The sequence below is a fragment of the Python bivittatus genome, unplaced genomic scaffold, assembly GCF_059951505.1.
Source record: "Python bivittatus isolate LINGU-HERP-01145 unplaced genomic scaffold, Pbiv_v1 ctg000220_np1212, whole genome shotgun sequence".
Classification (NCBI taxonomy): domain Eukaryota; kingdom Metazoa; phylum Chordata; class Lepidosauria; order Squamata; family Pythonidae; genus Python; species Python bivittatus.
This window is the reverse complement of record NW_028277048.1, coordinates 30,046,866-30,060,496: the sequence shown is the minus strand read 5'-3', so window position 1 is coordinate 30,060,496 and position 13,631 is coordinate 30,046,866. Positions and strand designations below refer to the sequence as shown.

Genomic DNA, 13,631 nt, shown 5'->3' with positions numbered 1-13,631 from the left:
GGAAAGGCAAAGCATATGTGTCGGCATCTGGGGCACTTCTTCCATGATTAGTATTTTGTGGATTACCGTCATATTTCTCTCAATTTGGGGGTGGGGGAGGAGAGGCATTACTTAACACTTGCAATGCTTCTTTTACTCTAGTAGTAGTTTTTCTACTATACTTAAAACTTCTACACACTGTCCGTATTACATTAGATTCCAGAGTGGTGTAGAAAAGCGTTTAATAAAACAGAAATTGATGATAACAATGAGGAATAGCAAAGAAATGCTTCTTCCTCTATGGACCTATGCTAACTCTTAGAGAGGCCTCAGAGCGTATCCTAGGTATCGTCTTAGGGATGGTGGCTTGCGAAATGATGGGCATTCACTTCTTGCCCCCAGCTCTGGAATACATTTTCCAGTATATAAGTCTTGCCTGGGACATACAGGCCTGAGCAAATAAAAATCCATTCACCTGGCACTGAAAAATAGCCATCTTTCCAAGTACCAGGTGAAGGCACTTTTATTCTCCCAGGTCTTTTCCTATTTGAATATATTAATATTCAGGTATTTTAACATCTATGCTCTGATGGAGCTTTTTAATCAATTTCTTTTCTGCTGTTGTGCTGCAGGTAAATTATGCATCTTAGCTGCTAATTTTAGTTTAATTTTCAGTTTAAATTTTAAATCCGCGTGGTAAACTTTGTCTTGAAAGCTGAGAGTTCAGGTGTTGGACCAGAGAGACCCCACTGAGTCATGGAGCTCCCTGGGCAATATGGGACCAGTTTCTCCCCGTTCAACCCACTGTGTGGGGTAGGTCTCTGTGAGACTAGAATGAGGGTATGGTACTTGGAACTCTCAGAGAAAACGTGGGATGTAAATATATATGTATCCTTTTGAATTTGGTTCTTATTTTCATAAGGCCCAGGTTCTCTTTAGAAAGATGCTGGAGGAGGCTTAGGGTATTTTGTAGTATTTGGTTTATTTGCAGTTTATAAGAATTGTGGTCCAGCACATTGGAAAGGGGACAAGTCAGAGAAGGCTGAGGGACCTCTTCCCCAAGGGTGGGTAGATTAGAAGCCCAGGAAGCCACATCCAGGCACATTGGTTCTTCTATATATTTTCCCTGAAACCTGACTGCTCCTCTTCCAGCAGTGGGGGAAGACTGATGCTTATTGTTGGGGGAGGAGGAGGAAGGAGGGTAGAGCTAGAAAAAGACCGTTTTTCTCCCCTCTCCCTGCCCAATTCAGCTGGGATTTACTGTCCGAGGAGATGCACTGCGCTCCAGACCATATAAAATTAGTCATTTCCTAAATCCACCAGCTCTGTGCTAATAAATGGCAGCCAGGCTGTATATCACCTGCATGCCAGTACACGCCAAGATTGATATCTGCAGGGCGGCCCGAATTAATTCCTCGGACAAGCGGCGTTTATTAAGCATTCTAGGGATGTCAGATGAAGAAATCCATCCTGCCCTCTTTTGGCAATTAGTCCGGCACGGAAAGATTGGGTGGTTTGAAGGGGCTCCCAGTGGGGTTCAGACACCAAGGGTCAGCACCTCTCCTAGCCGCAAGGATTCTGGGAGAGCAGATGTCCTTCGCAGACCCCCGTCCTTGTGTTGCACTGAACCTGCTCGCCTCATTAGAGGGCCATAGCGGGAGACAGAAGTCCCAAATCCAGACTGGATTTCAGTGCCAGTTTCAAAGGCAGGGCCCCAGTGGGCTATCAGGCCAGTGGGAATAAAGAAAAGTGTTCTGAACATATGTTGTATACTTGGCCTTCACTATGGAACGCCCATAGTTGGCAGAAATAGCAGACAAGCCAAGGAATAGGATTCTGAGTCAAATAGTTGGCGTCTATAACTTAATTTACAGTTTGGCTGTTGCTCAAGAACTGTTTCCATATGTACCCATGGGGGGGGGGTGTTACATGTAAAAATGGCAAAACAAAGATGTGTTTGCATGTTTGATATGTCTATCATACAGGCACACCAGCTAGGAAGGACAGGTTACACCATGTGAGATATCATTGCCAGATTCTTGTTACGCTCACAGACTAACACTTTCAGTATGAAAAGTTAAAGGAAATGTTCTTTCAAAGCCCCATTGTTAACTTTTTGCACTTGTTTGTGGTTGTTTTGATGTTTTCTTCTTCACTCTGTAAATAATGAAGTCATCCTATAACCAGACATAGGTAGAAGGATGCCTGTAGAATAAATTATGTAAATAAAATAATTTCCTCCTTCCTGCACCTTCACATTTCTCTGTTGATACCCACATATATGATGGTCACTAGCAGAGTGCTCTGATGGTACAGGAAGTGTCCACAGATTCATTTAAATATATACAACGTTGTACTGTATTTTTGTAATGGAAGCACTACAGCTTTAGCTATCTTTATCCCTCTCAACTCTACAAAGATCCAGAGGCTTTTCTAGAAGCTTGGGGGCAATTAAAAGCCCGACAGATTGGAGGGAGAGAAAGCAAGGAAAATTCTCTTTCTTTCCTCTCTGAACATTTGGATGGTGATCCTGAACGAGAAGAATTATAGAGTTAAAAGTGCTATAAAGCTGCCCTTGGAGAACCAGTGTAGTGTAGCGGTTAAGGCACCAGGCTAGAAACCAGGAGGCTGTGAGTTTGAGTCCTGCCTTAGGCACAAAGCCAGCTGGGTGATCTCGGGCCACTCATTCTCTCTCAGCCCTAGGAATAAACCAAGGGCGAACCACTTCCAAAACCTTGCCAGGAAAACTGCAGAGACTGATCCAGGCAGCCACCAGGAATCAATGCTGACTTGAAGGCACACACATGCACACGAAGCTGCCCTGGAACCAGCAGAAAGTATGCCATCATAAAACTATCTGCTACAGAATCTTTCCTCCGTTACTCCAGGAGGCAGTCTTGATATTTTGAGAGAGTGCCGTGGGCTCTGTAGTAAAATGGCTGCTGTGGAAAGGGAATATGATGTTCGTTAACAGAAGGGCTGCCACGATTGGCGTGGCTAATCATAAAACACCCATCTCACAGAAAGGAAAACTGGGTAAGGCTAAAGACAAGAAATCTGCAGTGCATACAATGGTTCCTCTGAGCCTTTCCCAACACATACCTGAGACCGCTTTCAGTTGTCCTTCATTATCCCATTGCTGAAGCAGTATTTTTCTCCTTGCGCCAACACAAGTTTTGCTGTGTGCACCATCTGACAGGCTTCATCGACCAGTCTGTAGCAGGATAGAGGTCACCAGTGGGGGCAGAATGGCTTTTGGTTGGCTGAAGGATGGGCGGGGAGCCCTTTAATTCAACCCTGCAGAGGAGCCCATGGGCACCGTGCTGGCAAATGGTGTTGACATTATGGTGTACTGGGCTTGTTAAGAACAAGGATTGGTTGATATCCCCAGCTTTGTTTCCCTCCCCCAACATCAGACATTACCATCCAGCAGGAATGGCCATGACACCCATCGCTCACTTGCCTTAAAGAGCGCTGGGGAAGAGTGAGTTTTGACAGATAACTAGGCTGTTGGGTTAGCCACTTATCAAACTCACTCTGATTTTGTGCAGGTATTTTGTCAGAGTGCCTTCATAGGGAGCCCGGCTATCTGCTGATGACAGCCAGCCTCTTTTTGGACCTGGGTTTAGCACTGCTCCAGAAGAGCACCAAATCTGTGTCTAGAAACAGCTGAGCACAGGTCTGTTGCTACACCTATGTTCAGAACAAGCTGAACAACGGTTTAGCTCAATTCCAGAAGACTGCTCAACCTGCCTTAGAAGAAGTCTGAAAAACAGCTGACAAGCTCAGGGAAGATTTCAAAATGAAGCAGCAGAGCGGGAACTGATTTCCCACTGCCACCACGGATGGCTACAGAAGGAGAGGCCATTTTGAAAGAACAAGACTTTCCTGCTCTCCAGAGCAGAATGGCTTTGGAGGACAGTGGCCAGACCTCAAAGAGAAGGGAGCATTCATGCATCAGCCTAAAGTTATCAACAGGTGTCAGACTGACAGAATGGAGAATCATTTATATCCACCTGTAGAGTCATTTTAATCCTAGAGCAGTATATGATGACTAGCCTTACCAGTCATGACAGTCATTTCATTAGCAGATACACCTTCCCCTTCCCAAGGCAGCCATTTTATTAACTATTATTAACCAGAATTGACCAAGCAATTAAATCTTGTAGGGGACATATGCTGGTGGTCCCATACTTCTGGGGAGGGGTGTCCAGATGGGGTGGTGGTGGTTCTCTGATGGTGCCTCTGCTCTGGAATGGTCTCCCTTTGGAGATCAAATTTCCCCCCTCCCTGCTGGCTTTGAGAAAGCTGCTAAAAATAAAACTATTCCATCGGGCATTTTCTTGATTTAATGCATGGCAACATTTTTATTATTTTATTTATTTTTATTGTCATTTATGCTGCTATTTTATCGTTGATGTTTTGTTATGAGTTGTATACTTTATAAGCTACCAAGAGTCCGTTGATTGCGGTGTGGTATAAGTTCAATCAGTCAGTTAATCAATCAATTTTATTATTACACCCATGGTATTCTCTCAGAATTTCAAAATTGCCCACCAGCTTGATGAAGTTGGAGATCTCTTATTTAGCCAGTCAAATATGAAACAATTCCAATTCACTGTGTTGTCCTAAATGTGAAGAATAACATCATCTGAACAATGTAAGGATATTGAATGTTTTGATTTAGGGGTGAAGAAGATGTTTGCTGTGAGCATTTTGCCTTCTTTTGAATCTCCCTGGAAGAATGGCAACAAAATAGGAGCATTTGTTTGCAAGGCAAGATCCACAAAAATATCAGTGAAATTCTCTAACACCCCCCTCCCCCCACTTCCAGAGTAGTTCAGATTAATCATCTGCTCGATGGTAATTTGGGCAGTATTAGGCTAATGCTAAAATCATAATCTCTTAAAGTATCTAATCCAGCCTTTCTCCAACCTGGTGCCTCCCAAATGTATCGAACCGAAAGTGCAAGTCTTTCATCAGCCAATAAGAGGTGAGTTTGAGTTTGATACATTTGAAGGACAAAAGATTGTTGGAGGCTGGTGTAATCCAAAGGCACGTAAAATATTTGAATCGTATTGAGTTTCTAGCTTGGCCTTGCTTCAGGAAGTACTTCGCTGCTAAAAAGAGGAGTTTTGAGATTCACATTTGCCTAGAAGACCCCCTTACCTCCCATCCTCAGGTGTAGGGTTGAGTGCACTCTGCACATGTTTAGAAGCACTTATGTTCTTCATCATTAAGAGAGCATATTCCAAGCCGTAGTGCTCCACTCAGTGCTCCATGGCTAAAAAAACTGTCTCAGATGATACCTTTCCCCAGCTAAGGCCAACCTTACCTTGCAACAATACCTTCTGATGGTTGGTTGTGCTCTTTTTCCTGAAAGGGCTAACAGAGCCCATGATGCTAACCAGAGCAGCAAAACAAAACAAGGAGCTTCCTGATGGAGCCAATCCAGAGAATTATTGGTCCAATTCTCCAGCTCCCTAGAGTCAGAGGAGATCTGCCAGATGTTGCTTGACTCCTATTCCCATTAGGCCCAGGCAGCCAGGCCAATGGTCACGGGTGATGGGTATTGTAACTGGAGGCTTGTGCTGGAGGAAACAGAGACTTCTGGCCCCAGCAGCAACCATCCTTTGCTTTCTCCCTGGAGGGCCCCTCTCCCTCCTCGTGGTGCTGCAGAGTACCTGGAAACTTTGTGCCTGGCAGTCCACCTCCCTAAAAGCTTCCTCTGTCTCCTTGTTGCATTGCCTCCTTTCTTCCCCACCTCTCTCCCCCCCATGCGCCAAGGCAAGCCGAGCAGAAACGCAAACATTTTGGGCTGCATGTCTCTGCCATCGATCATCTTGCGGCCCCGCTCCGGCAAGAGCCGCCCCCTCCCGTTCCGAGACAGGTTCCGTGCTTCATTCCCGATTCGGCTCATGCCCACCTGAGCCGTGCGCTGACAAATAGACATTTAAATCAGACAATTAGCTGGCCTCCACTGCTGACATTTTTAATGTATTAATGTGCATCAACAGCTAATACATAGAAAATTCCCCAAATAACAGTGCTTGGGTAAAAGAGGTTGCTTTGCCGCACGGGAGCTGGCAGTGATATACGACTCCGATGGGGCGCTGGACCCGCAGTTCGCATTAATTACCAGCCGACTGACAGGCCGACGTGACAGCGCGGAGTAGGCAGGAGCCCCTTTATATTATCTTTAGCCCCCTGGGGTGGGCGTGCTACGCTGGTGAAAGGAAGGGATCTACATTGTGCATATATAAAGAAAAACCCTCACCCTTGCTCACCTGCCTGTGCGGATGTATATATCGTAGGCAGTCTATAAGATGTGGGCCCTCCAGTCCTGGGGGTATAAAAGAATGAAATTTGCCTACAGTGTGAAATGCACTATGTATCTCTGAGTGTGCATATCAGAATTATAACCATGTAACTCAGTCTATCAGAAGGAAGGAAGAACAAGTGTAATGGTGTGTAAAAGTTGTGCACAAGTGAATGGGTGCATTTGGGAGGGAAGAATAAAGCAACCAATCTATTTTACTGTCTGCAAAAGCAAAGTGTACGTATGTAATGCATGTTATGATCACCAAAAGGAACATCAATGTAGGATGTATGTACAGATGTATTTGTGACAGAAAATTATATAAGGTGCATGGGTATAAGTGTAAGAATGAAAAATAAAATAAAAATGCTTTATTTCTACCCTGCCCCTCTACTACGAAGACAGTTTCCCTATTCAAAGCCACAAAATACAAAAACAAGGAAATAAAAACAAACAAAAATATATCATTAAAATCACACCAAATACCACTGTGGTGAAGAAAAGTATCATAGGTGTGTACAGAGTTTATACTTTAAACTCACACGTGTATTTTGCATACAAAGGCTGTACATGCACATACTGATTTCCACACTGTTATAAATACATGTTGAAGAAATCTTAAGTATTGTTTAAATTGGAATATGGTGTATTTCCATCTGCACATGTGAATCTAAGTGCGCTTGGGAGTGGAGAAGCTGTAAGCGTCTCTGAGACCCTGAGTGTATTTCAGGCCATACAGTCCAAAATAAAATGCATAAATTAAAGGGTAATTTCATACATATAAGGAAATGGTGGAAGCAAATGAGGCTACCATTTGCTAACTGAGTCTTATCATTCTAGTTAATGTTTGTAAAAACAAAACAAAAAGCAAGAATTAAACTAGGGATACTTTATAGAATAAAATGTATTTAGAAATTGTTCTTAGAAATTTATTTTGGAGTCATTCTTAGAAAAAAATGATGTGATCTTCTGGAAAAAGGCTGGAGGGTGATAGTACAGAGGGGGGCAGATCTTATAAAGATCTTTCTCTGTGTGTTTATTAAAAATGAAATCATCCATTTCTGATGCTGCTGCTAGTTGCTTCGATCGTTACATGTGTGAGTCTGAAGCCATTTTTAGTCCCACTCTGGCTTGAAAGTTGCCCTTCCCTTTGGTTTTTATCTCTTCTAATTTCAGTCTTCCATTTTTGATCAGTCATGGAGGATGTTTCCCTCTGAATACTACACAGCCCGATATTGGAAAATAGTTTGCTTGTGTAACAGATGTATGCTGTGGGTTGGCAAACATGGATTGCTTCTCTCCTGTGATATATTGCACATTTAGCTGAGGTTTAATAATTGCAGTACTTTGGGATTTCTTCTTTTATCCTGTAGATGTCACAGACTGCTTCAAGCTGGTGGATGAATGTGTGGCACTGCTTCCATTTCTTCCCTGAGGAAATGAATGTCATGGATGGCTCAGAACTGCTACCCTTGAAACAGCAAAGTATTGAATTTCCTTCTATCTCCTCCTATGTGTTTCTTAGTTGCCAGCAGCAGCAGCAACAGCAGCAGCCACCACTGATCTGAAAGGGAGCCTCTCCCTGTGTGAAACAACAGCACAATAGCAGGGATGTGTAAGAACGGTGACCCAAGGCTGCTGTTTTCACTGAAGCATTTGAAGTAAAGTCGAATTATAAGAAGTGATGATTCCATCACAAAATATGCCTTAGAGACTCATACACACATGACTTGCAGGTGGCATCTTTTCATTTATGCTCATTTGCAGAAATAGCATATGCAGTGGTAGATATTGATTCTCACATATCAGCTCTCCTTCATATCCATCACAGTGGATCCCCTTGTTCTGTTCTGGCCATGAATCATCCACATTCACTGCTAAGATATGGCTTGATTTGCTTAACCTTAATAACTGAATACAATTAACATGAGTTCTTGCATCATGCTAAAACTACGAACCATGGTTAACGCTGCCCAGTGGTTCTGCTCATAGAATGCTAAGTAAAACAAATTACATTATGACCAAATGTGATATGTGAACCCAGTCATGATGCATTGTGGTGAACATGCCAGAGATCAGATCTGGGTTCAGATCCTTACTCAAACATGAAAATTACTCAGTGACCTCGGACTAGACACACTCACAGGGGGGAACATACATGTTGCTGTTAGCTCCCTGGAGGAAGGCTGGGATACCCATGTAATGAATTAACATTGCTCGTAGTGGCTATTTCACCACTGTTGTAAATTTTCTTGCAGTCGAGTTGGACAGCTTTGATGCTGACCTCCCAGCACTGCCGGGAAAAGACATCCATCACAGCCTAGGCTGGAGGAAATGCTGAGGGAATGCAGTGACACACTGTGACACTGAAAAATCCAGGTAATCGTATCGCCACAGAGCTGAGTTTAATTTGGCTGAGATCCTGCTTCATAATATGATTAACACAACGATTAATTCAGCTCAGAGATTTTGGTTCGCGTATTGAGGGCCTCCAGATCTGGATTGCAAAGATCCAAACACCGCTAGGTTGCAGAAATGAGCTAAGAGTTTTCTATAGCTATTGGCTATCATTCACTGGTCCTTTGAATTTTCACAGCCCAGACCTGGTAGAAGGTTATATTATCTATGTTTTTTTAAAGAAATGGTCCTTTCTGTATCTCTTTGCTGCCATCTAATGGTCATCCTGATTTTTGCAGCCTAGATCTGGTACGATTCTTTTTTTTTAAGTAATCTTTAATAGAAGAATTCCAAACTGTTTTAAAAGCGTTTTTAGGTAATGTGCCCCTCTAAGGCACTGCTTCCTTGAGGAATTGGGATTCACCCCAGTGGACCTAACCATTCACCGTTAGAGGAGGGGAGAACGTGGAATATGGTCAAAGCTGGCCTTGCCAGAAAGTAGAGAGAGGTGGCTGTTCTGGCAGGACTGGTTTTAGTTGGGGAAGGGGAGAACTTTATATGTTTTTGTATATCAGATGCTAAAGGTAAAATATTTTAGCCAGTTTTGGCTATTATGCAGTTTGACTTAGAGCAGTGATAGTGGTGGGATGGTCTGTGATATTATTTCTCAGGCAACACATTGTCTTTGGAAGCCCCTGTTTCAGGAAAAGTGCTTCCTTCTTTTTCTCTTTCACCTCTTTGTTGACATTTCCTGCGATGATCAGACATAGACAAGTAGAATTCAGCTATTTGAAATATGTTCAGAAAGACCATTTCAATAGCCAATTCATTCTGGAGGAATAACAGGAACACAAATGGAATAATAATAGACAATGGAGCCATGTAAAGAAGCTGTGTCGCAACATAATCAAATTAAAGAGAAAAGGAGACACAGACATTGGAATGTTTTCCCAATGATTCTGCTTACAGCAACTGCCCAGGTTAAAAGACAGATGCTCTCTAAACTAGTTTTTCTTTCTTTCTTTAGTCGATTTGTATGGCCACCCAACTTACTACAGTGACTCTGAGCAGCCAGCAGTGTATAAAAATAAACATAGGTGCAACCTCAGATCCATAACATAACATAAGTTCATCCCACAAAAGTGAACATCCCCTATGAATGTTCATCTTATCAGTTGCTCAGTCATAAATGTCTATTTTAGTAATTTGAAGGCTAAGCCCATTCCTCAGACTTCTTCATCTGAGCATTTAGGAGCATTTCTCACTTGCCTCAGGAAACAGCTTGATTCATCTACTTCTGCAGTTTGGGGATATTATTGGGCTTCATTCTGAGTTTCAGGGTAGGGAGAGAAGCATTTTGTCCCTCCTACAATTTCCTTCTCTTCAGTTAAGGAAAGGCAATGGGATCCTTGACTACAATCTCATCCAGTCAGTGAAGGCTCTCCCGTGTCTTCAGCTCTGACCAGACCTCAAAAGACACAAGGGTAAGGAATATTTCTAGGTTGCATAGGGCCAGATACAGGTATGCATTGGATGCCTGTTATAATGCATAATTGGGGACATTGATCAGACCTGACCACCAATGCTTCAGAGGATCGATTGGCAAAATCTGCTTACTAATTGAGGCATTTATCATCTTGTCCAAACTTGGGTGGGTGGGGGGACATGGAAGGAGAATAGGATAGAAAGATAAGGTATAGTTTCATGGTCATATCACAACTCTTGGGTTCTCTCAACAACTTGATCCCTGTCGGTTTTCTATGCTGTCCCCAAGCCATTCTTCCCCAACAGGTTGCCTTCTGTATCAGACTACAAGTCCCATTGCTACATCCTGGGTAGGCACTGCTCTTTCTAGAGGGACTTGTAGGTTAACACATTTGGAAAGTCTCTGGTTAAGGAAGGCTCTCCTTCCATTCAAGATACCTCATTTTCCCATTGCCCTACCCCTTTGCATAGTGGAGGCTGGGATTCTTGTGCAATTATTTCCTAATCTTTACCATTAGTTGTTTCAGGCACAAGGTCTCTTTTGGTGGTTCATCCAGCTAAGATTTATATGGAAGTGGGTAAATTAAGACTGTGGATCAACAGCCAGGATCTGAGGATGAAAACCAATTCTGGCACTCGTTCCTCCCTGTCTTGTTAGCCTTTGCTTAATGTGAGTGTTGACAACCTGAGAGATCAATACAGCTGACCTTTTGCAGGGCTGAGGATCTGATGTATGACAGGTCAGATATGGTAGCAGAACACTGCTGAGGCCTGAAGCTCTGATCTGTGGAGAAGAAAGCTGCTGAGGTTTGGGTTTATTGCAGTGGGCATAGCATTTCTGAAGGCAAGGTTCCTAGTACAATATAGGCTTGGCTCATAGTGTGTATGTGTGGGGTGGATTCTGTCAGACTATATGGTCAGACCATAGGTCCCAGCTAAAGTCAGGTGCAGTCAAAACTCTAGGGATATAGAAAGTTGCTGATTTTCATTTACATCTCTGACTGCATCTTAGCATCTGGATAGTTCCTGTCCACAACTAAAGCATAATAAAAAGGGAGAGTGGAATGAAGATTAACCTAAGTCCGAACTGTGCCTGGCCACATGCAAAGTATATTTCTTTTATAAATAGGATTTTCTTTGTTTGCTTAGAGGTTGTTCACAAACACAAGAAAGTTTAGTATTCCCTCCTTCAATGGACACTCTAGGATAAGATGATAGGCAAAGGCTGTCACAATAAGGTAAATTACTCCAATATTTTCATCTCTGTATACTCAACATTCCTCAGGTCCTTGGAAATGTGCAGGGTCACATTTATGCTTTTAAAGATTGGTTTTCTTTTGATGTACAAATCTGTATTGGTCTTTATACTTAGCCCCAAGATCTACTTCCTAATTTTTAAGTGTATGTTACTATACTTTTCAGTGGCTGACTTTCACTTCCAAGTTGGCTTGGGATCATCTAAGTCGGCTTAGTGGAAAAGTGGGTCTTGAGTTCCGTCAGCAGTATCTTCTTTCAGGATGATCCATTCCATCTTTTCCATTGCATTCACTGGCTGGATCATGTTATGCCCATTGAGCTTAATCAGGCACCTCAGATTGTTTTGCTGGCCCTCATTCCTTTAGTTATATTTTCCCTGAAAGATCATTGGTATTATTGCAAACCTTGAGGCTCCTAAGAGATTTAATGAAAGGAAAAGCTTTGGCTATTTGAGAACAGGCATTTAGTAATAGGGTTGTAAAGGCCCTTAGAATGGGCACTTAGCATATAGGGTTCTAGCTAGGACTGGAAATTGTGGGTGACTAACCTAGATGAACCGGTCCTTCAAATGAACCCTCCACCTTTGCCTTCTTGAGATAATAACATAAGTTCTCAAGGATTGAAAATTTCTCAGTTCTCCTCTACCTCTTGTCTGCTTATGTAGTCTTCATTTGAAGTGTAGAAAGTTGAAGGTGTATTTTCCAGGTGTCTTTGAGTCACCTTTTGTTCATTCCAGTGTCCTTTATGATGTTCTAAATAATAGATGATTTATTTTCCCCAGAATATAGAGATGGATAGTGACAGGAAAGGGACCTTAAAAAAATACATTGACCCAGTTGTTAGCAGAAGCAGCTATTTGAAGCAACTTGAATCCAAAAAGGTGAAGAATTCACAAACTCAGTAGAGATACAGACAGGCTGAACAAATTCAGAGTAACCAGGGTGGGCAGCAGATGAAATCAGTGTTTTAGAGAATTGAGAACTCTACTCAGTACTGCATTATTGAACTTACTAGGTCTTTATGTACAAGAAATTCAGATTATGAGGCAAACCTCCCTGATTCTACTTATTTGGTAAGCAGCATGCATCCAGGGCTATGGACTAGGTCTGCACTCTAAGTCTTTAAAATGCTAACAAATTGCTCCTTTCTGATTTAGCCTCATACCAGTATATTTTCAACATTCGGAATGATCAAAAGTGTGTAGCTGAAAAACTCTGATCTCTTTCCTCTACAATTAATGTTTTGTGCTAGTATCTCAGTTAATGATAAAAAAATGATTTATTCAAAATATAATGGGTATGAAAAGGTACTTACTTGTGCAAACAGAAGCAACTTGGATTCTCCTGCCTGTGTGGGACTCCTTGTGCTACAGGCTGCTGATGGTGCAGAAAGAAGCCAGCACATGGGCTGTTGCTAAGCAATGCAGTCATTAAGTGAGTTGCGCACAATTTTACAACCTTTTTTGCTGTGGTTGTTAAGTGAATCACCATGGTTGTTAAGTGAATTACATGGTTGTTAAGCAAATCCGGCTTCCCCATTAACTTTGCTTGTCAGAAGCCTCCTGGGAAGGTTGCAAATGGTGATCACATGACTCCAGAACACTGCAACCATCATAAATACATGCTGGTTGCCAAGCACCCAAATTTTGATCATGCAACTGAGGGGATGCCACAATGGTTGTAAGTCACTTTTTCCAGTGCTGTCGTAACTTTGAACGGTTGTTAAAAGAATAGTCATAAGTCAAGGACCACCTGTAGACCAGATCAGGAAACTGACTCTACAGGAAGAGTACAGCTATATTTTCCCACCTCCTTGGGGTCAGTACATGCTTCTGCACCTGTTGTTGTCTTAACGGCTTCTGGATGGTTTCTTCAAGGTCATCTCCATGGCTCCATACAATGATGAATTTTTCCTTTCACATTTTAATGCAATTTTATTTTTACTCAGACAAGCTATTTCAGTCTGGCTCTCAGCATTCTAAAGACAAATGTATCACTTCTGAAGGCTGCAGGTTAATTCTTTTGTTTATTAAATATTACTTAAGAATGATAAAGGGCTCAACCCCTGGAGACTGGAAGGAGAATTCACCTTCTGGGCCTGAAAGAGTGTTAGTATCTTTGATTATATAATTGATATCTAATATACTACTTCTTGGCAATTATGATCTTGAACTAGTTTTCCATCCTGACCATGA

General features: G+C 42.4%; 1 long non-coding RNA gene across 1 annotated transcript in view; it reads left to right on the top strand.

Moving 5' to 3' along the window:
• Window positions 1-13,631, top strand: part of LOC112540416 (uncharacterized) — a 39,491-nt gene that overhangs the window by 13,395 nt on the left and 12,465 nt on the right. The window contains exons 4-5 of the long non-coding RNA XR_003084499.2: window positions 7,672-7,783; window positions 8,557-8,677. This is a non-coding gene — a long non-coding RNA (uncharacterized LOC112540416). The remainder of the gene's footprint in view (window positions 1-7,671; window positions 7,784-8,556; window positions 8,678-13,631) is intronic.